General features: G+C 34.1%; 1 protein-coding gene across 1 annotated transcript in view; it reads left to right on the forward strand.

Annotated features, from left to right (window-relative positions):
* Window positions 1-4,586, forward strand: part of DCDC1 (doublecortin domain containing 1) — a 119,926-nt gene extending 115,340 nt beyond the window's left edge. The window contains 1 exon segment of the mRNA XM_033006914.1: window positions 4,521-4,586. The gene's annotated coding sequence lies outside the window, so the exon portion shown is untranslated.
* Window positions 4,587-24,440: the final 19,854 nt, after the last annotated feature.

Raw genomic sequence — 24,440 nt, forward strand, 5'->3', positions numbered from 1 at the left:
AATTGTCGTGCACATTTATTTCAGTTACATAACAAAAATAGATCTTCAATCAGTATAGTAACCTGTGATAACTAGAAGTCAGTGTTTAGAATGCTAAAAGAAGTCTAAAGAACAACTGGCATCTAAAATGAGCTGTATGCTTCACTACTCCTATATAAATTTGTTAACAGAAGTTTGAAACACATTCTGGGATAGAAATTAAGTCCCTTAAGCTCAAGCTTGGTATGTTACTAACATATTCTATTAACATTTAACAGGCACAAAATACAAAGAATTTGTTTACAGAACAAACATGACAAAAACATTAGTAAATAGTGGGAAGTTCTTTGATTAAAGAAGTTAGAGGCATCATGGTTTTATTGCGAATCATGCAGCACCTTTGTGCAAAATTAATGAGCTGTGGGGAGAATTTTAAAATACAGTCCTTGATGGTGTTATGGATGAATCTTAATGAGTCTTAATAAAATCCTCTGTCAAAGCTGGTGTCCTAAAAGCTAGCACTGAATAACATTTATTTTTTTTTTCTCTTCACATCTAAGAAGAAATACCAAATTTAGAAACACCTCTGCCTCGAATGCAGTAGAAAAAGTAATTGCAACAGAAGTTTTTTTCAAAGTAATATTGAATTAGTGTTTGGTTATGCTTACTCTTGCATAACTAAAGAAAATGGCTCTCTTAAAATATATTGTTGATTAAAACAAAACATATTAAAAAATATATTGCTGGGAGGTTCCTTTCTAGTAAATTGGGTCAGATCAAGTGTTTGAATTACAACAAAAATCTGGACAGTGCAAGGGCAATGGTCTTCAGTGCACAGTGTTGACAGAGGAGCTGTTCTTTGTTCGTGTTTATTGTGGCCAGGGATCTTGGTCAGTGGCTTGTCTGAAGTCTGATGTTTTGTAGATCAGCTGATTTGTGCAAGTTATTATCAGGAATCCATAGACAGCAGTGGAAGGGTAGTAGAGTACTCACAAAAGTGTGGTTTTATCCCCAGCAGCCTTATTCTCTTCAAACAAGTAAGAAAGAGGTGGCTTTGCATTAACATAGTCCAGGGGGTTATATCTAGTGATATGTGCCTGTGAAGATTCTTTAAATGGTACCTTCTTCTGAAAATTTGAACCTTTTGAAGACATTCACTGAAGTGTTGGGAACATCTACAGTATTATATTCTGTTAACCTTGGGAAAATTGCAGAGAGCCATTGTCCAGCAGGCAGGCAATACCAGGTGTGCCTCTCTAGCACCAACCGTTCTTTTTCATCCTCTCATCTGGACATTAGCTTAGGTTCTATTACTCACACAACTCCAACAGTCTGATGAAATTGAGACTGTGTTCCCATTGTTTTGTCTGTTATCTGGAATTATTTTAGAACAATTCAGATCATCATTAAATAAAAATACAGTTGTCAGCTGTACTATTCTTTATTTTATTATGCATACTGACTATTATTTAAATAAAAAAATATTACAGTTTATATATAATGAAGAGAGAGGTTTCTAAAGTTTCTGAGAGTTAATAACTATAACACTGTTTGGTTCTAGCTTCTATTTCTTTTTATCAGGAAAAATGCCAGTAGTTAGTAGTAAATCTTTTTGGAAAATGCTATATTTCTCTCTAAATTTCCTATCACATTCACTTTATCTGTAGTGTCATGTTAATTTAAGTTGCAGCATATGTGGGCCAACAAAAACTGACACAAAGGAAAGCAGCATAATACAGTTTAATGATATGTGACACATTCAGATTGAGAAGGAAACTCACTTTGGAATTACAAACTCAGTAGTACTTACTGTGTTTGCCGTTAACATACTCTCCTCCATACATACACTCTCCCCTACGCAATCAAGGTATGGTTTACTTATGCCAGAGAATACTAGCTTGTTCTGAAAAAAATAGTAGAATCATTAAGTATTTTTTAAGATGTTGATTCACAATTCAATCCTGACTTTTCTCTCCTGATTCCCAAGGTGTTTTTATGCAGAAACAACAAATTAGTCATATTTTTTTCCCTTAGATATTTAGTTAATAGAGTAATATTTAATTATATCCATATTTGTGATAGGTCAGGTTCTGTACTCTTATTCATGTAAACTGTATGGATAATTTAAAAGTATAAGTCAATAAAAATATAAGTAAATTTTAAAAAGTGTAAGTAAATAAAAGTATAAGTCAATTATCAAGTCTATAAAATAACCAAGATAACCTAATGGTGCTCTTTAACACGCTATGAGTTTTGAACACATATTTCACAATAGGCTTCAGAATGAGTGGTGTGCACTGAAAGCAAAATATATCCTAGACATGGTGGAATGCATTTCAGACTAGAAATAAAACTTTCCAAAGTATTGTATTTGCTTAAGGGTTGAACTAGTTGGGAAATGTTTTTCTCATTCTGGCAAGGTTTGAGGCTTTTGTCGCATTCTGCTCTGGGAGTTTGTTTTTTTTTCTTTACATTCCTGAAGAGAGGTTCCCTGAATACCTACTGAAGTTGTTTAGCATAAAGGAAATGCAGACCAGTAGCCCTTGAGCTGAATCAAGCAGGGACAGGGACTCCCACACCAGCTCCCACGCTGCCTGGGGTTCTGGCACAAGTGTGCCACACAGTGAACTGGATTTGAGTACAAATATGGGTAATAACTATAATTTTGCTGTGTTCATTTTAACTTGTCTGTTCTCTGCTTGTATTCATTGCATGGCTGACAAACCCTTTTTTTCTGGCACAGAAGCAAGGATGGTATGGGGTCAGGCAGAAAAGGTGAAAAGTGAGAGAGAAAGAAACCAGATTCATTTTTCATAGCAGCACAGGTAAATAAAGTGAGCGTGAAGTGCTTGCAGAGGAAGAAATTGTTATTTAAAGAAAAGGAATCTTAGCTCGTTATTCATGCAGCCAAGTCTGAAAAACATACCAGAAATCTAAGTTAGTGTATTACATTAGAATTAAAATGCAGATAGAACTATGAAGTAGGAAATAAAGTTTCATAATATATTGTCTATACAAGGTGGTAAACAGCAGGAGAGTTAGTATTATTGATTGGTGAAGAGTTTTTCCTTAAGAAATAAAAGCACTGCACTGTTTGTTGTATTCTTGCTGTTGAATAGATTTATTTTAAAGTAAAATATAAGCAGTCCTAAATTGAAAATTTCTGCACTCATAGGAAAAGTCTGACAGAAGGATAAAGAATGGATGCAACTGAAGCTAAACCCACAGCTTTATTGTTAGGAATGCCTAGTAAAATTCAAGATCAAAGCAACATAATATTTTAATAATATAAAGTATTCTTAAGATATGAGCAAAACAGTTTTCTCAGAACTTGAGGATAGGTTTCCATTTTGGTGTTTTGCTTTCTACTTGAGCTTAGAAGTTTCACTGAATTTGTGGGGTGTACATGCAGAATTGGCTTTGGAAAATATGCCCAAGTGCTTAAATATTGAAGTGTTAACTGCCTTATAAATGAAATTGCTTATGTTTATTCACTGCTGAGTGATGGAACAGAGAAAGATGGCTCTTCTTGTACTCATGAGACACTTAATTCTGTAACCATAAGGTTTTAATAGATCACTGATTTCAATTTGTTAAGTGTTAACTGTCCAAGTATTTGAATAGCTCCTATTTTTGGTTGAGTTTAGTGTAGTCAATATATATACATTTTTTATTAGTGCAGGTGCTCACAGAACTTTATAATTTTCCTTATCAATAAAAAATATTTAATGTAAAGGAAGATTCTGCCCTTTTCATCATGATGACAGTGGACTGACTACTGCTTGAATTGAAGTAGCACCTGAGAAGCTGCCATGCAGTCATTTCACAGACTGAACTAAAGAAATAAAATTGATCATGTTACCATGGTACAAGGTCTGGGTATTATGAGGCTAAGTAGCTGAGATATTAATGTCTCAATTCAACAGAATGTAATTGTTGAGTTGTGATTGTTGTCTTTTCTCCCCTGTTCCTCCCCCCCGCCCCCCAAAAAAACCCTCACATGAAACATTTTGCCTTGTAAACAAGGATCAAAAGAGTATTAAGACAAATTGACTTCATTAATGAATTATAGCAATAAAATTTTCTTTCGTTTCAAAACCATCAGGAAGGCTTTTTCTGTATGTGATGTGTCTTGATTTCAGAATAGACTGTTTTAAATTCTTTTAATATATTACATGGAAATGCCTACCTAAATGTCACATATACTTAATCACATATTGCCTAAAGACAAGGATACAAAATTTTGATTCTTCTTATTTTAAGAATTTTCATTTTGAGAGCTGTAGTCTTTATTCTTAAAAAATATTTTAATATTGTATATCAGTTTGTTTTTCACTTTAGTGCATATGAAAAGGTCACTATCTAACACTGACTTAGAAAACTTTGTGAAATACAATGTTATTTACATGCAACAACTTTTGTGATATTGTATACCTCAATAACCACTTTTCCCATCATTCCTTGTGTTTAGACCATTGTGATTCTGCTGATGTAGCTGATGTTTTTCTTCATTATTCCTCTGCCTTTGTCCTTTCCTACAGGCTTACCCTGAGTTTGTCCTGACCTACCTAGAGGAACTAAATGAAAGAGAGGAGGTGACCCAAACAGAAAACCGCATTCACCATGGGGCCTGGACAGCAGCTCATCAGAAGATAGACAGCAGCTCAGCAGAAGAGGTCACAGTATTAAGCCAGAGGCAGGTCAGAGACAGTCCTTTCAGAAACACATTTTGAAAAGAGAAATATCAATGTGGAAGTCAACTTATTTCCTTAAATAAATAACCTCATATGATGTCTGAATTTAATAAGATATATATTAGACAAATAATAGTTATATACAGGATTTTAATTATTTAATATTTATTCATATTTGTGTCTCAGAACAGTTGACATTTTTAGCCCATGTAGAAGAAATTTTTGAAATTCCTTATTTCCTATGTGGAAAAACTCAAGGAAGGAAGAGAAACAAGCAAAAACTCACTAGATGTCTAGATTTGTGCTTCTTGATGCAGCTTGACATAGCTATTTGTATTTCTGACATTTTCTGCTAATCAACAGCCTTATTTGAAAAAGTTGACACACATTATTTTAATTAGCAATATATAAATTACATGGTTGTACTTCTGTCTCTTAGGTTCTGCAAAAAAATGTCAGCAACCCCAATCAGAAACAACTTTCAGGACCTTTGGACGCCCATTTAATGCCTGCAGATCCCCTAGGGGAGACTACACAGCTGACAGTGGCACTCGTGAGGAAACTAGAAGAGAAACATCCTAAGGCCTCAGCTCAAAGGTAAGCCACTGACAGAACTGATATTTATTGTTCAATGACATTAGATGTTTTCCTTCAGTTTCATGTAAGATTGATTTCCTGAATATTATTGAAATATCTCAGAAACCCTCTGGCTGATAAGAGATTTTGACCAAAATTAATGAAAAGTGGTGACATTTATGTGCTTTTCTATTTATTTTGAAGATTGATGTGGATGATGTTTGGTAGTAATTGTAAATTTAATTTTTATCTACAACTCTCATGTCACGCAAATTACATCAAGAAATAGGACTTGTATCAACATTGTTACACATCTCATGCCACAAGACTTAAGTTTAAATGGTAAAGGTTTTGTTAGAAACCTGAAAGTCATGCTGAGTCGAAATATGAAATGATGCAGTTGCTTTCAATATAGGACTGTGTTCTAGTTTCAGTAAAAGATAAATAGTAGTGTTCTTAATTGCTTGTGCTTACAGCAGGCAGAAGACTCTGCCTTTCTTTAGATAACTGAGTCTCTTTTACAAATGGCATTTGGCTAGTTATTTTTGAGATCTTGGGTATTTTTAGATCAAAACATTTTTAAAATGGACCTCCCGTTCAGGTAAAAGACCATGAGACATCACTTGCTATTAAAATGAATGTTGAACTAGTTGTTGTTGTTACTACTGGCAGTAAGCTGATAACAGTAATTTACAGGTGACTGTGAGCAACAACCGGTTTTGGTTTATCTAGGTTATTGTAAGTTTTCCTTGTAAGTATTGCCCTTAGAGAACCCATAGATTTGCTCCTCTGGTCCTCCTTCAAGGACTAGTATTTCTGGTATTTCATTTATTGTCTTGCAAATATTTAGTCTCTGAGTATCCAAAATATTTCTCAAATGTATCTGAAGACTATGACGTGACTGAGATATCTGAAAGTATTGGCTATCAATAATTTTTGGGTAGGTAGATGTAAGTTATCTGTATATTGGGTAATTTTGTTTTTTGATATATCAAGTAACTTTATAGTTTTGTTAATCATAAATGATTTAACTACTGGTAAACATTGGTGTACGTTTACAACATAATCAATATTATCTTTGGTATTTAATTTATATTGGCTCTTTCCAAAGAGGCCTTCTGCAATGTAAGGTGAAGGTTTATACAAGTTCATTTTCTCTACATTGTTTTGAATGTGAACTGTTATGCTCTAAATATGCAATGTGATGTCAGGATCACTACAAAACATTTCACTTAATTTAAGTACAATGGGATAAGTAAAATTTCTTCAACTAAATGTCCAAGCTTTTAGCTTCAGATAGCAGTATATAAATGTCAAGGTAAAAATCTCTTCTTGTATAACACAGACATTTTGATTTAGAAAGCTATCTGCAGTCAAGATAACCTTTAAACACTGAATGCTTGACTTTCTATGTCTTTGTGTGTCTCTTCCCACCAAAAGTGGAGTAATGCTGTCTAAAACATTTTCCTGAACTAGAATTAAATATAGAAAAAATACATTTTAATACTAAAATAGCAATATTTTACTGTCAGAAATATTTGGCATTAAATAACAATGGCAACTAATCCAAAACTTCTGCAGTTACCTCTGTTATGGGAGGTACTAAGTAATTTAAATTCTCTTTTGCTGCAATTTTTCACTAGACTGTGATAAATACTAATGTATTCTGTTAAATAGCTGCCACATTCCACTCCGTAGCTTGTAGAATGCTTTCAATGACTGAAAGGTAATGTAAGAAATAGGAGATTTTATTTATCCTTTGTGATTTGAAAAGCTGTTCCATTTCCAAATAGCAATAAAATTTGCCTTCCTTTACAAAATAACATGAAAAACTGTCATAAGCACAAATGAGGTATGAATTATGTGTTAGTAGAGGAAACTATATCTCTGTGTCCTAGAATTGTTCTTTCAGGAGTTGGTCCAGCTATATGGGTAGATAAAGTAAAGATTATTATCACTGTTCTTCTGAAGAAGTTCAACTGTTTCTTATAAAACTTTTTTTGGTTAACTTCCCTGCTCAATACACTTGTAGATTTTTGTAAAACTTTGTCTTGCTGAAAAGGGAAGGGAAGTGTGTCTCTAAAAGGAGATTCAACTGCCCAAATACCGGTGTTTAGGTTAATTTTTAGGCATTGAGCAGTGTATCACCAGTTTTCCAGCTGTTTCAGATTACTGCAAGTCTCTTGCCAGTCCTTGCAGTATCTGTGAGAACTTTGCAGATCCTTTGGGTACATTAGCAGTCTCAAATACTAGCAACTGACTGTTTTTAAGCTATTGACTTCTGACCTAAATGTTTCCTTTCTCAGCTTAGTGTTTTGGAGGAATCTGCATTTCAGAGCTGTCATTCTTGGTGTTTTTCTGGTTTGGCTTCTGAGAGTCACACTTAAATGTTGAGCTACAACAGCATGAAGTCAGCTTCATGTTGAAAGAAAACCTTATTCTACAGGATGTTGCAAGGGAAGACCCTTATGTAAAGGGCTGTTTTAGAAATGTGGTTAATTAGATCACAATTTTGCAATAGTTTTCATGAAATTAAACTTTTTGTCCTTATTTATTTTTGCTGGTTGAAGGTTGCAGTCAGCCCCTTTCTTACATGCACATTGTTTAGCAGTTGCACATTATCCTATAATATGTGATAGTAAAGGTGACAAGGAAATGAGCAAGTGTGTCCTGTCTTAGTGCTCTCAGCCAGTCCTTTGTGTATATTTGGGGACATCTTACTCAAGTGTTGTTTCCAGTGTTGTTTCTTCAATGCATTTCATACTTTTACCAATTTACATGATATGTGATACCTATAAGATACAAAAATCTGAACCTCATCTCTGATTTATCTGACTGAATCCCTGAGTTTCTGTATGAAAGGTGAAAAACTTACCCATTCCAGCAAATACCACTGAGGAAAAAATCCTTTCTAAATGAAAAGTATTGTCCCAAACAGACCAAAATCCAATCATAATCTAGTTGCTAGACATGGAGGGTTCAAGTTGCTGAGAAGACATGGCCTTTAGGATATGGATGAGTAGAGAGGTAAGCTGTATGACTGTGATTTATGTATTTCAATTAGTACACACAAACTAGTGACTTAACTAAGTAACTAAAAGCCATCAATTTTCTTCCCATCCTTATTCTCATCCTCCCTGTTCATGGGTGGGAAACAGCAAATTCATTATCTCCTTTCAGTCAAATTTTTTTTTTTGAATGGAGACTTGTAAAAAGACATTACATAGTATTATTTTTGCCTGGGTCAAGATAATAATTTAATGATTTGAGTGTTACCTTGTGGAAATGTAACTCCTGAAACTTCTGACATCATTTTATATGACTTCTTTCATTCTTATGATCTTACTTGTTGGGCCCAACTAAGAAAATGAGAGTGCTCTTGTATCATCACTGTAACAGATTTGTGCTGTCCTAGCAGTACATTCAGTGTGTGAATTGTTCCTTTAAAAGGCACTAGTCACATTTCTAAAACTATTCACCTGTTTTAATGCACTTTTGGTTTTGGGCCTTATCGGATCAATTTGCTTCCATAAATAAGCTTGATTTCACAAGTTTCTGAATATTTTGTCTCCAATCCAGTTATGCATTTATGTGTGTTCTAAGTTAAGTACATGCTAGGTACGAGCATTCTTGGATCTTAGTCAGAATGCTTATGACCTTGTCATATTTAATACTAAGAAAGATACATCTAGGACAGTTGGTCTTATTTTAATTTCTTTGAATCACTTGGACAAATTCAGTTATTACATTTTTGTAAGACTTATTAGTGTAGGAAGAATGACTAAGGAATACCCCTAAGGAGATGGAAATGTTCTCCCAGTTCCATCAATGACATAGCTATGAATTGCTACATTTGTTTGAAACAACTAAGGAAGTGCCTGATCTTGATTCTTTATACACTGTTCATTCATTTTAAATTCCAAGTGGGTAAAACATAGGTAAAAGTCATAATCTACATCTGAATTGTAAATTGATTAATCCATGAAGACAGATGAGAATGTATTAAAAATATTAATTCAAGGCTAGATTATTTTAAAAATCTATTCATACATGTTCTACAAAAAAATAACCCAAAAAAAAACAAAAAAAACCCAACCAAAACAGTTTAGACTGTGTTTTCTGCATTTAAAAAGTCTGTATTCATCTTAAGTACCGCCTCAGATTTCTATTTGTGAAAATTCCTCTATGAGAAAACCATCTTCTCAGAGTTGCAACGATTTTCCATGATATATCTGCCATGTAACTGTTCTAAACATTAAAGCTTTGAATTGGTGACAAATTAGCTTTCATTATCTGCTCTAGTCACATCCTGACAAAATTATTCTGATAGCTGTATCTGCTACAGATACAAATCTAGTTCTCTACTCATCACAGAGAGGAAATGTTATATATCCATCTGAAAATGAAAAGAAGGTATAATACACATTCCATTCCATTTTCAGAAAGCATTTGAAGATATTTGTTTATATTAGTATACCAATTTGAGCGGTTTACCTTTATTTAAGTGGAATAAGAACTGGGGGGAGGTGGGGAAGACTGTAGCAGCCGACAAAGCATGGTGACCCAGCTTGTCACCCAGTGACCTGTGAGAAGGAAATAATGAACTGTGAGTAGCTGTCATCCTAACTGTTTCTGACAGTTTGGCTATGGGCACATCTGTGTTAGTTGCATGGAAAGGCCTTTGTTGTTTTCCCACTAGTGACTTTGCAGACCGCTGTGGGGTTTGCTGGCTGCCCTACTCTTACACTTCCCCTCCTTTTCTAGTAGTAAGAGCAGCTGCTGCTGATAGAGCTGACATTTCTTTTAATGATTTACTTGGCATTTATACCATTAAAACCAAGAAATGGAATTGAAATAGAACTTTTGGTTATTGTAAATTAAAATATTGTCTATATTCATATAAGATCTGTTGTAAGTATGCCTATGAACATTCTGTCGTACTATGTAACTTGGAGCAGTGTTCAATGTCTGTTGGCACCCTTCAGTCCTAATACCTTGTCATACTGAACTATTTTGAGTGAATTATTGAGTCTACTGGTAATAACATTTTAAATAATCCAGTGTACAATGAAACTGAAGAATTTCATGATTAAATGATATATACAAAACAAACAATAACCCCCCGTCACTTATTTAGTATTATAGAAAGCAATTGCTTCCTTTTCCAGATTGACCAAAGTATGCATGTCTTTTCTGGTGTAGTAGTGCTAAATCTTGGATAACTTTGCTCACACTATTATTAGCGTTTTCAGCTAGGATACTGTTAAATATAGACATGCCTGCTCTCATATTAGAGTTCTTAGCTGATTTGTGGAAGATGATTGTTAAGAAAAACTTGAAATCATGACTTGACTTATGGAAAATGAATGACTAACACAGTAACTTATAAAGTGTAAAGCTATCTATTTTAACAAAGTGTAAATATTTTACCCAGTTGGTATAACTTATTGCTTTTATGTTATAATATGCATGGAGTAGGTTATTACAAATTACTTTGCAGGAGTTGAATATTAAAGACTTCAATCACTAGACTGAAAGTACAGCATGCTGAAGCTGAAATCTTTTTTTGTGCTAATTGTTTTCCTGATGTAGGTTTTGGGGAGCTTAAATTTGACTTCTCATATTTACAGATTTTTGCTCATTCTCTTAAGCTGCTTCATGTTCTAGGTTTAAGCTATACCCAATGGCATTCACATGTAAGGGAAAATAAATTTTTATTTTAACTCTGCGGACACAGATTTATAAATTGGTTCCTTTTGAGGTTTGTAGTAGAGCATGCAATATGATTGAGAATGCAAATCAGTCTCTTACCTAATTGTGTGGCAATGGAGTCATTAGTTATACATAGTATATGGGTCCCATTGCTCCATTTTTGCTATATCACTAGTGCAATCCTCTGTCCTTACTTATTTAAAAGTGGTGCAAAGGCACATTGTGTGAACAGATGTGCAGATACAGCATGATTCTCTAATGTGTCATTTATAGTTCAGGGGAGCATTGTAGGTACCTTCTGAATCTGTGTTTACATGTATGTGTAGCATGAAATAAGTAAAAAAAACAAACAAACAAACAAACAAAAAAACCCCCAAACCCAACACTTCCTTGAATATTGGTGCTGTTGTTTAATCACAATGAGATCCTACTTTCCTGACAATGTAGAAAAAGGTTGTGTACTCTGAGTAGATATGCAATCTCTTTATATACATAAAGCAAACTAGGGTTAGATAGAAATCATGCCAGCATAGAGGAGGTCACCTGCATGGGTTTGTTTAGTAATGATTAGTGGAATTGAGGTGCTCCAAAGGGATGCTCCAGTTCCTTGCCTGGTACCTGATCGACCAGTGTGTCTCAGCTGTTAAAAATTCTCTTATGCCTCCATGTAGTGTGTGTCTCCTAGATATGATGAAAGGATCAGTAAGCCCTGCACCCCATCCCAGTTTAACTCAGCAGGGCAACACACTTCACAAACTGAGAAGTGCAGTAACACTTGCAACTGAACTAGTTATTTAATACCATTTTTTACTATGGTTGGGTAAATATGCAGGCCAGTCCACAGAAAGCTTGCAATTTACGGAATTTCTCTATACTGTATGAAGTTGTTAATCAGTTCCATACCTCTGCATTAAGCTATTCAGCTCTAAAAACATTTGTGAAAGGAAGGTGGATGTATTGACGAAAACCTGAAATGATACATTGCTTTTACTTTCACCAGGAAATGAGAGCCATGTCACTAAGCTTTTTTTTCAAGCTCACTGAAGTTTGTTAATGCCATAAAGAAACTTAAAAATCATTAATGCCATAAAGAAACTTAATTATTGATTGCAGCCATGGAGTTGCACAGAAACATCCACTAGATTCTAGAGCTTGCTTATTCTTTGCAGAAACATTGCCCTGCTATCATATTTTTATATATACATCTCTGTATGCATACAAGGCACCTTTGCTCAGTTAAAAGCAGTATTTTTCTCACTAAACTATTGTTTACAAAATAGTAATTGTATATTAATGCATGTTACAAAGTTGCAGAGATGGTGTGCCTCAGCTTTTTTCAATAAAATGTTTACTGTTTTTATTTGTGTCACTTGCAAAAGCAGAATACATACACTGTAAGGGATGTCTTCTTCACTGAGTGTCAAGGCAAAAGAAAAGGTCTGTGGATCTTAGGACTCTACCTGAGACGTTCAGGGATTCAAATACCTCATTGGAGAAGTGACTAATTTGTTTTTTTTTTTTTTAATTGGAGAAAATGGTTTAAAGTTCATCAGTCCTCTGGGTATGTAAATTCTCCATAAAAAGTTTTAATGAGAACCAATTTTTTAAAAAATCCATCCCTTATGGGTTATCTGTTTTCTTTTCTAACGTGAAATTCAGAACAGTTAATTTGCTAGGTAACTTGCAGTATCTTGAAAAGTATCTTCATTTGGTTAGTACAATCTTGGCTGCTTGATTGTAGATTTTCAGGTTTTCTCTGGTTGTGATGAATTTCTAAACTTGACTTTAGAGAGAAATTTACTGCATGAAATACACTGATTGACCCAGAGGAAGGACACTGCCTATGTGTAGAGTGCAGCACAGCCAGAAAATACAGGGACCCTTGTTGGGAATTAACGGGCTCTTTACAACTCCCCTTGGGTTTGAGTGTGTTCACTATTTTTGTTGCAATTTAAGACTGAAGGGTTCTGTTAAATTTGTCGTATGTCTGTCAAAAACTTTATTTCAGCAAGCAATTGAATAGTAAATGCACATTTTGACAGAATTTCATTTGGAAGCTATATTCGTTTGGGCTGAGAGTTCAATAGACTTATGAAAACAAAAACCCCTGTATTTTAATATGTCATAATATGAGCAATAAATTGTTATATACATAATGAATTTTAAGGCATAATTAATGGAAGTTTTATTTGTGGTTAGGTGGACACTCACTCATATGCCTTTGTTGCTTGCAATCATTGTCTTAACAGAACACTCATAATTAACCATCAGCTGTTTTAAAAGTGATAAATTGATCTTAAATTCCCAAGATAATATATCAACTAACTCTTTGATCAGTCAGTTTTGAAGAACTTAAAGAAAATGAAAGATGAAAGTTTTCAATGAAGGATTTATAATTCAATTTATAATTAAAATTGAAATTTGCAATTTCTAGATAAGATATGATTTACTTAAATTGTATGAAGTGCTCTTCTTTTAAACTAACTTAAAATATGCAAAGAAATTCTTAAAAAAAAAGAAGTAAGTTTTTATAGGTAGATTATCCTTGAAAGCATAAACCTATCTTCTTCCAGTTTCATGTATTTATCATGTGCTTATTATCAATTGATAATAAAAACAAACTGAATGAGTTAATGAACTTGAATAAGCAAGACCACAGCAGGAACTGAGTCACTGACAGCATAACTATGGTTAGCAAAGGTTGCAGCTTTTTTAATGCTTAACATATTGGAAGAAGAGACAAAAGGGAAAAAAAAAAAAAAGGCTTCCTAGACAGCCAACATGTGTTAGGTATAAATCGAGCCACTGTTGTAATCCTCACCAATTTGTCAAAATTGAAGGGGACATGCTGTTTTACCTTGGGTGATTATAGAATAGAACTAAGCCCAGAAACAATCTAACCATGGTCTGGTCCTGTCTTATGTGAGTTGCAGCCTCTTAGCCCATGCCAGTCAGGTTTCATTATTTTGTTTTGTTTTTTTTTTTTTTTTTTACCTCACCCCATTTTTGGATTTGAGACACTTCATTAATCAATAACAGCAATATCAAGTTATTTAGTTTCATTTAAAGGAATCCTGTTTTAACAAAAACAAAAAACAAACAAACAACAACAACCAAAAAAACCCAACAACCAAACCCAAAAACCTCTTCCAAAGATATAGACAGGACATAGAAAATACCGGAGAATTTTAATTATGAAGAAAGATGGGATCTACAGAATACAAAAGAACTAAATAAATAGTAAAGAAACTTAAAGGCAGTGCACAAACACTCTCCAGAGGATTTTTTTTTTTTTTTTTGTCACAACTGGCAGTTTTTGAGTTGTTTTTCTGGTTAGGGGTGTGTTTCATGGATTGTTTTTGCTGGTTTTGTGTAGTTTTTGGGGTATGGATTTGGGGTGTTTTGTAGTTCGAGGTTTTTTCAAAATATATTTTTCTGGGTAGAGTGATATACAAGAGTGAAGAAAGAAACAGAATAATGTTTCTTCTTAGCTTTTATTTTGAAGTAATCATATCTCATAATCCAAATATAATTAAATAAATGAAGGTAAAAGGTGAGAATTTTTCCTAAATTACAGGACAAAGTAACTGATATTAGGTTGAATAGTAGTTACTAATCCTTGTTCCTTCCTAAAAGTATGTCTATCTGGAAGTCACAGTGAAACTATTGTAGCCAATGAATTGGGCTGAATTTCGTTTGACATCAGCTATTAAATACAAGATCTGGGGTGGTGTGGGTTTTGGTTTTTTGGTTGGTTTCTTTTTCTGGTTTTATGTGAAAATCCTGAAGACTTAAGGTTATCAAAGGTTAGAGAATGTGTCAGCAACTCTGAAATGGAGATAATCTGATAGATTTGTAATAGAGTATGTGACAAAAGAATTTTATGAGAAAGCTTCATGCCAGTAATCCTCATGTCAGTGAAAAGTCTTAGGATATTAAAATTGAGAAATGTTGTTTTACTTACTCACTTATCTTATTATCCTGAGCTTACAACCCCCCTGACAAAGATAAAACTGACAAATGCACAACCAACCTTCCCACTTCCAAAGACAAGAAAATTAGCTCTATGTGCTGTTAGAGTGCAACTCCAGGCTTTTGCAACAATAATAGAGATTAATTTGTGATTGTGTGTTGCCCCCTGCTCCTCTAGCCATCTGTAGATGATGAAAATGGTTGCGAATGGCAAGAAACAGGGAGGCTAGTAGGGAGGAAAACCAATGACAGACTGAGATTTCCCTCCTTGCTATGAGTGGTCTATTCCATTCATATTTATAAAATGGCAGCAATTAGAGATAAGAAAGATGTAATAGGTCATATTAAAGATCTTTCAACAAGGACAGGGTTGTTTCCTACAGTATCTTTCTTCTTGTGCATTACCTAACTCCTTTTTAAAGGACTGAAGGAATGAGACTTCTGTCACTTCCCTTGGGGGTGTCTTTTCTACGGTATAATAGTTGTCCTCTCTGTTAGGAATATTTTTTCTGACATTCAACCAAAAAATATTGTCTGCTCAATTTACTCCCATCACTCCCTTTGTATTAATTAGGCTTGCACCTTTCCCATATTTTTGATAAGAATTTATCCCACTTGATACAATGGTGAAGCCTGGTTAAGTCATACATGGTTACTTTGCTAGCCTATTTAAATGAGAAATTAATCTTTCTAAATTCCTCACATTACTTTGACTCACCTCAGTTCTAAAGGAATCTTACACTTTGTTGCAAAGGGGCTTACCAGGAAGAAGTTTGTTTTCTGAAATACTGTAACCAGTTCTTTTTCTGCTTTCCAGGTTGCATGCTTTCCTAGAGGCTGTTTTACACTATGAGCCCATTTGAGGGGCAATTCTGGCATTTAAGAGCCTTGAGAAAAAGTGTTGGTTTTTTTTTTTTTTTTTTTTTTTTTTTTTTTTTTTTTTTTTTTTATTAAGCTTATGCTCAGGTTTTCAAATGTGCTTGGAAAATGTAGGATCCAAAATTCAGTACTCAGAAGTGGCTTGAACACACTTATGCACAACTTCAATAAGCTTTCAATGGGGCCAATTTAGGGTCTTAAATATGTTATATTTATAGTGAAAGATAAATGGTAAGCACTGGCAAATACTTATACCACCTCCTATTAAAAACATTGCAGTGTTTTTAATAGGACTGGGGCAATATATTATTTTTCTAGTGCAGTGTAATAGCATCTTTATCTTAACAGAAAAAAAATCCAGTTAATCTGAAGTTTGTTCTAAACACATCCTGTGTTTCTATCATTGTTACTTCCTATGAGAGTGTACTGTACCTACTAGGGCAGTATTCCTAGTGCAAACACACTTCTAACAACTAACTTAAGCTTTGTGTCAACATAGCAGTGCATTTTTTCTGCTTCCCCAACCCTCAAGTAAAAAGTTACACTGATGAAAACATATTTACTGTTTTAATTTCAATGTCGTTTTGTTTATCAAATGTCCTGCCTTTTCTAGTTTTTGAATGATTTACTCTGCTGGCAAAACTTTGTAGTGTAGATGTGGTCTTATCACAGGGATCACTTTTCTTGGTGCAGTGGATAGAGAGGTCTGAGTAGCACTTGTCTGATGGTGACCACATATTGAGTCATGGTATTAACCATAATGTTTTTTCACACAAAACCACTCAGAAAATATTAAGTCAGTGAATAGGTTCTTGATAGTTTTGATTTTCAAAACTGTAAAAATCTGTCAGTACTACCTAGAATAAAATTGAGAATCAAATGGTGAGTTTATTTTCCTTCTATAGAATAATATTAGATTTTCACCAATCTTAAGGATTTCAACATTTCTTTTTTGTTGTTGACCAACATCATTACAGCTGTTTATAAATGTATTAAAGGTTAAACTCTGCTTTCAGATGTACTTTTATTTGACTGTTAGAATATGGAGTTGTATTTAGAAGTTAATGTGGTATTTTTAGAAATAAAAGCATCCAAAAGCTCAATACTAAAGGATTTCCCCATTTACAAAATTAGTTATTAAAATAAATAAGTGCATATATGTGATGGAATTTCTGGGTGTATAGGTGAATGTGTATATATAAAAGTTCCAGGCCTGTAAACATTTGTCACCATAGGTGGCTTGATTGGGGGGGTAGGGGGGTAATGTGTGTATGGACCAAAAAAAAAACCCACCCCCCAACCAAAAACCTCCCTGGAGATGCTCAGAGTCCTGCAGAATCTGGTCCTTCAGCTGCTGATTCCCTGTATGTCGCCATTTTGGAGGCAATAACACAGGGACTAGATTTTGCAAGTCTGTACAAAAGGAATGTGCATCTACAGACTCATCTTTATAAACAAGCAAGGATTTATGAATTTAAATTGTAATCTTCTAATCCAGATTTTTCAATCTGGTTACTCACTTCCAAGGTTTTCTGGGATGTATGGGGGAGTGCACATTTCACAGGGTGTAACTTCTGTATTTACAACTTTGAAACAACTCCCACTTGAAAAAAAAAAAAAAAAAAAAAAAAAAAACCCAAACCAAAAACAAACAAACAAACAAACAGACAAACAAACAAAAAACCCACAAACAACAAAAAACAACAACAAAAACAAAAAACAAAACTGAAATGTCTCATTAAAGACAGCCAGTAGAGCATTTTCAAAATATCGTTATAACACCTGAAGAGGTCTGTAAACTTTGCAGGAAACATAGAAAATACAGATTCAAATTATAGAAGATTTTTCCCTGGTAAGTAGTATATGCCTCAGTTTCTGTTGATCAGATTAGTTTTTGTTCTTTTTCCTTTTAACATTTTACCCTCTACATCTAATCATTAAAGTTTCCCCTGAACTGTCACGTGCCACTCCTTCTCCTGTCTGCTTCATATCTTTCCCAAAATATATCAGCATGAATGATTACTGGTATTATTTCCTACTTAGTGCATTTCATCCATCTTTTTTCTTCTTTCATCTTAATATTATGGACTTCAAAATAATGCTAGTTGTTTGCTTTCAAATAAGCTTTGTTCTTAATGTAGTAGTGCTCACTGAATTAATTTACTTTAAGATATCTTTCACCAGACTTTAAAAATAATTTTCTTACAAATTGAAACACTTGTTCACTAATAACCCACTGCCAACATGAAGACAGTAAGTTAAAAATTTCAAAATGACAGCTAAAAGTCGCTTCTAATCTGGTTTCAAAAAAGCAAAAAGAGAAGTTACTTAATCTTTACTAGGTATTAAAACTTGAATTGTATTCAGCGAAGCCACATAACTTTAAGATACAGATTTTATATTCCAATATATTCTAGTATGAATTGCTGAGACAAGAAACTGAGAACAAAAATATTTTTCATTTGCCAGACCTCCACAAATCTTCAAGACGGATGTAACCCAAATTTTTATTAGCTAAATAACCAAACTAGCAGATCTTTAACTTTCTTTCTGAAATCTATGGCAGTAATTTTTAAAATACATTTCTCACAGTGCAGCTTTTATTCCTTTTTCACGTGACTTTGCCAATAGGGACCTCTGTTCAGTGTTTCATCCAAAGAAGACACCTTTGACTATGGTTGTTCTTCCCTTGCAAGCACTGTGTCTCTGTGTCATCTCTGAATTAGAGCCCAAGCTTTTACGTTGTCCTTCAACCCCCGACCTTCTGGCCTGAAGGCAAGAATATTACAGCTATGCAGGAAATAGAGAGCACACAAAGCTGAAACAATGTGGAACCAATAAAAACTAAGCATTTCTGTATATTTTCCTCTTAAAAAAAAAAAAAAAAAAAAAAGGTAAGACCCTCTTTCTTTTCTCTTGAAGCTTGAGTCTGACTATAGGCAGCTTTGGCTTATTCACTGACCCAGGAACAAGTCCCATCATCCTCTTAGTACCCTGAATGTGAGATAACCATACCATGACAGTCTCTTGAACTACAGTGTATACATATGTTTTGAGACAAATGAAGATAATGTATTTGGATTTTTGACAGGATGGTAGTGTTTTTTCATGGTGACAATTATGATTATTCCAGCCCATTAAAAAGAATTAAAAAAAAAAAAAATGTGGTACACATAATGAATCTGCAGTAGAAATCATTCAAAAGAATGTTAGTAGTATGTGTTAGAACATATATCTTTCAATTTGCTTCATATTGTTGAAATGAACCATTACAAGGATTTATCAGCATAATGAAGCTTGCATGGAGTTTTAAAAGCCCAAGAAAAGTTTTGCTCTGTGACTTTGTTCAAAAAGTGTAATACTTTAATAGCTACAACATGTCAAGTTATTCCACAGGTTAATTAGGCATTTGTTAAGAAGCGTTCATTTGTTCTGAAACCTGTAACAGCTTGTTCCATCTTCTTATATTGCTCCTATTTCTTATATTGAAACATACAGCGAACAGTCAGGCAGTCATCCTTTAGTCCCTTCTCTATGCTCATCTAGATTTTTATCATACTCCTTGCCTTCTCTTTCCAAAATGAAGAATCGTATTCTACTCTGTTCTTTGCTTAGAAACCACTAAACACCTTTGATCGTATTTGTTTGTGCCTTTTCACATTTTTTTTTCTGGTTTTTCTCTACATTCTTTTTCATATGGCAAGAACCAGAACTGCTTTTGTTTTTTCAAGATGTTCATTTTTCATGGATTTAATAGCAGCATAGCAATGTTTTTATTTTTGTTCAATACTCCTTTTCTATAATGCTTAAAATATGATTTGCTGTCCTGACACAGATATGCTGTGCAGATGAGATTTACACAGGGCCTTCTTTTATTGCACTATCTTGTTCTTCAGCAGGCAACTGGAGTTAATTACAAAAGCTGTAGAGAGCACAGTAAGGTAATATTCTACAGAAGCATAAGACTCAGCAAAGAACAAAAAACTTATTTTAGTTTTTTTCCCCTTTATGTATGAAGATTTGTTTTAATAAGGATGATAAAATTTGGTAAACACTGCAGAAGAAGTACCTCTGCAGCGTCTGGTTAAACTACAACTGTGATGGCTGTGATATGCAGAGGTGTGCTAATGAAAGCTAGAAGGGGAGTAGTATGAGACACTGTTGTAAGTATTCCCTTCTATTTGCAGCCTCCCAGAGACTGCTCCAATGTTTAGTGTTTTGGAAATACTTCAGTCAGTTGAGCAGTAGCAAATTTACAGGACTAGCAGAGTAATCTCCTGGAATCCAAATCCTGTAGCACATCGAAAGTGCCAGAAGAATTATAAGATATGTAAGTTAGGAAGCAATATTAAATAATCAAAATATCTAAACTAAACTTATTATTGGTGTCTTTTCACTGATTGGAAAGGATTTGTCTTGCTATAAATTAATAAGGTTAAAATCAGTTATATAAAACAAAGGAGCTGAAGGCTGGAATTCAGAACAGCCAACCGTTGTTTAACTGTGTGGTCTTATTTTCCAGAACATTCATTTTTCATTGATTGTTGATGTAAAATGTCACCTACATATGAACCTTGAAAGAATTTAGTGTTACCTTAATAAAATTAAACCCCAAGACCACAGTTTGTCTTTCTGCTTTAGCCTAGTCTGGTACTGCAAAACAGTTGTAAAGGTGGCTCCCAACATTACTGGAACACTGAATGCTTCCATCAAGACTGCTCTGGCATTTTACCTTTGTTCTGTGATATCACTTGACTGAATTCAAGGGACCAGGCTTAGTTCTTGATTAAAACAGAGGAGTGGCAGTAAGATGGAAAAGCATGAGGCCTTTTAATTTCCATTCTAACTCTCTGTGTCTCCCTTTCAGCATGAAGCAACTGTAAACAAGTTAATAATACCAGATGTTTAAACATTTCTTATAGCTTTAAATTAGGGTTAATGTAACAAGATATTTTCTTCTTCTAAACCCAATTCAGTTCCTGGTGCATTCCCTTGTTTCTTCCCTGATTTTTGTATCAAGTGTACTTATTTTGGACTTTGACATTTATTTGTGATAGAACAATTTTTTTCTTAGAACACTTATTTCATAATCTGAAATAATTTTTACTCATCCTCCCTCTAATCCCATCACTTAGAGGAATGGGAGGTTGGATGAAAGAGAAGCAGGGAAAATAAGGCAGCATCCCTTTCACAGGTCCTGATTTTTAATATAGAGAGAAATTTCACAAGAGAAGATTGATTCCTTGCTAGATTATGTATTTTCAAAAATGAGATCCATCTGTCATGTAATGAAGACATTTATCAAATACTTTATTAAGCTTTGCCAATAATTAAATGCAAAAGAACACAGTAACATGAAAACAAGGAATGTTTCTTTATAGATGTTTATATAGTAAAGATCAGAATAATGTAATTATTTGAGGAAGAAAAGCAATATATTTAGTGGTCTCTGTAGTTTTGTACCTAGATACATATATTTGCAATAAATAGTGGAATTTATTGTAGTTCCAAATTCTTATTAATTTCTTAAATTAATTTCTGAGAAGACATTCCTTTCACATTTGGCTTAAATGTGCTTTTTAAAGAACCTTATATATAAGTTTTTTTAAAAAGTTCAGATATGTTCAAAAAACCTAAGTTTAGGGTTTGAATAGATGCAGCACTTTTATGTATACTTAAAATGAAACAATTTTTTTAAAATTACTTCTGAGACAATGAAAAAAAACCCTCTAATGCTTAATTGTTTTTTTTTTGTTTGTTTATATTTAAAGAACTGCTCTATTTTCCACTGTAGTGTGTTCTTCATTCAGACAGATAATTTTCTGTAATGCCACAATACCTTGCACAGATTCTGTCCATTTAGTTTAAATGAGAATTCTATGTATCATATAATCTTCTTATTTAAAATGTTGATGGAAATGGTTTGCTCAACTGTTATGACCTTTATCCTTATGAAATGTATAGTGTCTAAATGATTAATCTGAAGCCACATCCATTCTGCATATTTTCTATTGTACATTGTAGCAATGTAAATGCCTGAAGAGATATGTGTTCCTCTACCAATCATCATTTTTAATGTAAAATATATAACATGTACACTGTAAGATCATTTTTTTAGTGCACATATTCTTTTTTTTTTCCCCCTAGGAAAAAAATTAAAAACGTTAGTTTGTTACCTCATTTTCCTTAAGAATTCATTAACATCTTATTACTTTCAAGTCTAGTTTGAAATAATGTATAGTCAACATATACAGATACTATTTTTGTGCAAAACAGAAAAGTAAAATAGGTTAGAAGGAAAATTACCTAGGGAATACTCTGTGTTTATTTTGTTCCAGCGTGTTTGAATATTTAGATTACAATGATAGTTCTGGATTTAATGGCAGCTTCATAAAAATAATTGTGTAAGTAGGTTGGATTCTAGGAAAATCCTTTTCTTCCCATAATCAAGGTTATCTTGCATGTGAAAAATCTTCTTAACCTTGCTATTGATCTGTGGGCTTTACCTTGCAAGATTCTCAGCAATTTTCTCAAACATAATAAACCTTTTATTCATCCAGTTAACTGAAATACATTAATGTTTGATTTTTAGGGAGACTTTTCATATGCACTCATTTGCTTTGCTGAATGATGCCTCTTTTCTCAGTATCAAGCCCTCTGTGTAGGACTGCTGTCTGATTTGTCAGAGTACAGAATTGCAGTGTAGAAGGAGACTACAAATAGAGGGAACTTCTAACTGTAGAAAACAGCGCCTAGATCTGCTGCTTCTCTCCTTCATTTGCCTTTGCCCATGCACCTTCATCTGCCTAATTTATAAGTCAGAGGAACCCCCCCCCCAAAATTATACATTTATGTTCAATGTTTGATGGATTTAATTCTGTATTCATAGCAGAATGTCTGCTGTAAGCAGAATGTCTGCTGTAGGACTGAGATTATTCTAACTTCCGATTTGTAAAAGCAAGTTTAAAACCTGCCTTTTCCCTAAGTACTGGTAGAGCTAGTTTTTGGTATATCCACAAGAGAAGGTAACAAGAACTTTTCTGTTAACTGACACACAACAAATATGATCAGTAATCCATTTGTAAGAGAGGCAGCATCCCTATATTTTCCTTACTCATAATGAGCCCACTGGTATGTCAAATGAATATGGAAGTAGGAAGGAGGGAATTGCATTTTACACTTTTAATACATAACACATCATCATACTGAGTTATAATTTTGTTTTGCTTAAGCTCATAAAAACCCAGGTAAAAACAACTGCATTCAGAAGTAGTTTCCTGTGTTTTAACAGACTCCAAGGGGGAAATCTCTAATTTAGTTTCTTCCCCCCTCAAGCAAGCGCACAGCCTTTTATGTTATGCCCATTAATGTTCGGTAATAAGTTAGTCTTCAAATATCAATAAGATGATGTGATCTTGATGGAAGTTAAATGTCCCTAAATCCTATGAATTGATCTGCAGGAGCTGTTTTCCACATGAGCGGTGCCTTCACCCAGGCACACATCCGCAGAGCAGCGGAGGTCAGGGTGACGAAGGAGGAGCGGGCTTGGCAGCACACATGCACTCTATTCCTGACAGTGTCTTGCTTCAGCAAAGGGAAGTGAAGCGCGTATACCATGCTCAGTGGCATTTCCAAATGCAGCTCAGCTGGGGGCCTTTGCTTATTGCATCAGTGGCACATACTGCGAAAAAAAGGAAATACATAATTTTGTCAAAGTAGTAGATCACAATCTCCCCCTCCTCCTTCAAAATCATCACCAGCACACACTAATAGCTCTAATAGATACAGATTTTATGCATATTTCAGTCACAGCAGTATTTCTAATGAATATGTGAAAGGGTCCTTAATTTATGTCTACCAACTGTGTGGTGCCCTTCTTTTGGGTAATGTCATCATCCTAATGGTGTTTCTATTATACTCAAAGGTAGTAAATGAGGCTTATTGCAGGAAGGTAATTGATTTTCACTGAGTGAAAATGTAAATAGCCATAAGAAATACTATGAAAGACAAGCAGTTCAGCATTGCCAGAAAAAGAATTATTCATATACATTACTTATTGGTGTTAGTACCTGTAAAATGTTTCTTATTATAGGAAACCCACAATGACTGTATTTCACATTATTTTATTTCAAATTGAAGTAAAAAATGGAGAATTGAGATGAATTTTGTCTTTACCAGTTTGACTGTGCATTTTATGAAAATTACCATCCTGTTCAGTAAGGTTGCTTCATTTTGTCAGGTTTCTCTCAAGTGGAAGTGAATAAAATTCCTGATATAGACATGTAAAGAAAAATGGTTCTTTGGGATTTCAGTAGTAAAAAGTACTCAGTTAATGCACCCTCTTTGTGGATTGTCAGTGTGAGCTTTCCTTTGCATCTTGAAGAGTTATTTAGGATGGTGCAGTTTACTCAGACCTCAGGATTCCAGAAGAATGCATGAGTTAAAAAGAAAACATGCCTTTAATGTTCTGGCTGCATCACAGTCACAGTTTTAGGGAATTGTTTTAGGTCAGCAAAAGTAGCCACCTGTGGTTACAGTCTTTCTGTGTATTTTGCAAAGTGTGTAGGGTTTTGTTCCATGCACAATATTGTCTTCCCATTATTTTTGCTATCCACAGTGTGCTCCTGA

The sequence above is a fragment of the Tyto alba genome, unplaced genomic scaffold (assembly GCF_018691265.1).
Source record: "Tyto alba isolate M040663 unplaced genomic scaffold, T.alba_DEE_v4.0 Super-Scaffold_8, whole genome shotgun sequence".
Taxonomy (NCBI): domain Eukaryota; kingdom Metazoa; phylum Chordata; class Aves; order Strigiformes; family Tytonidae; genus Tyto; species Tyto alba.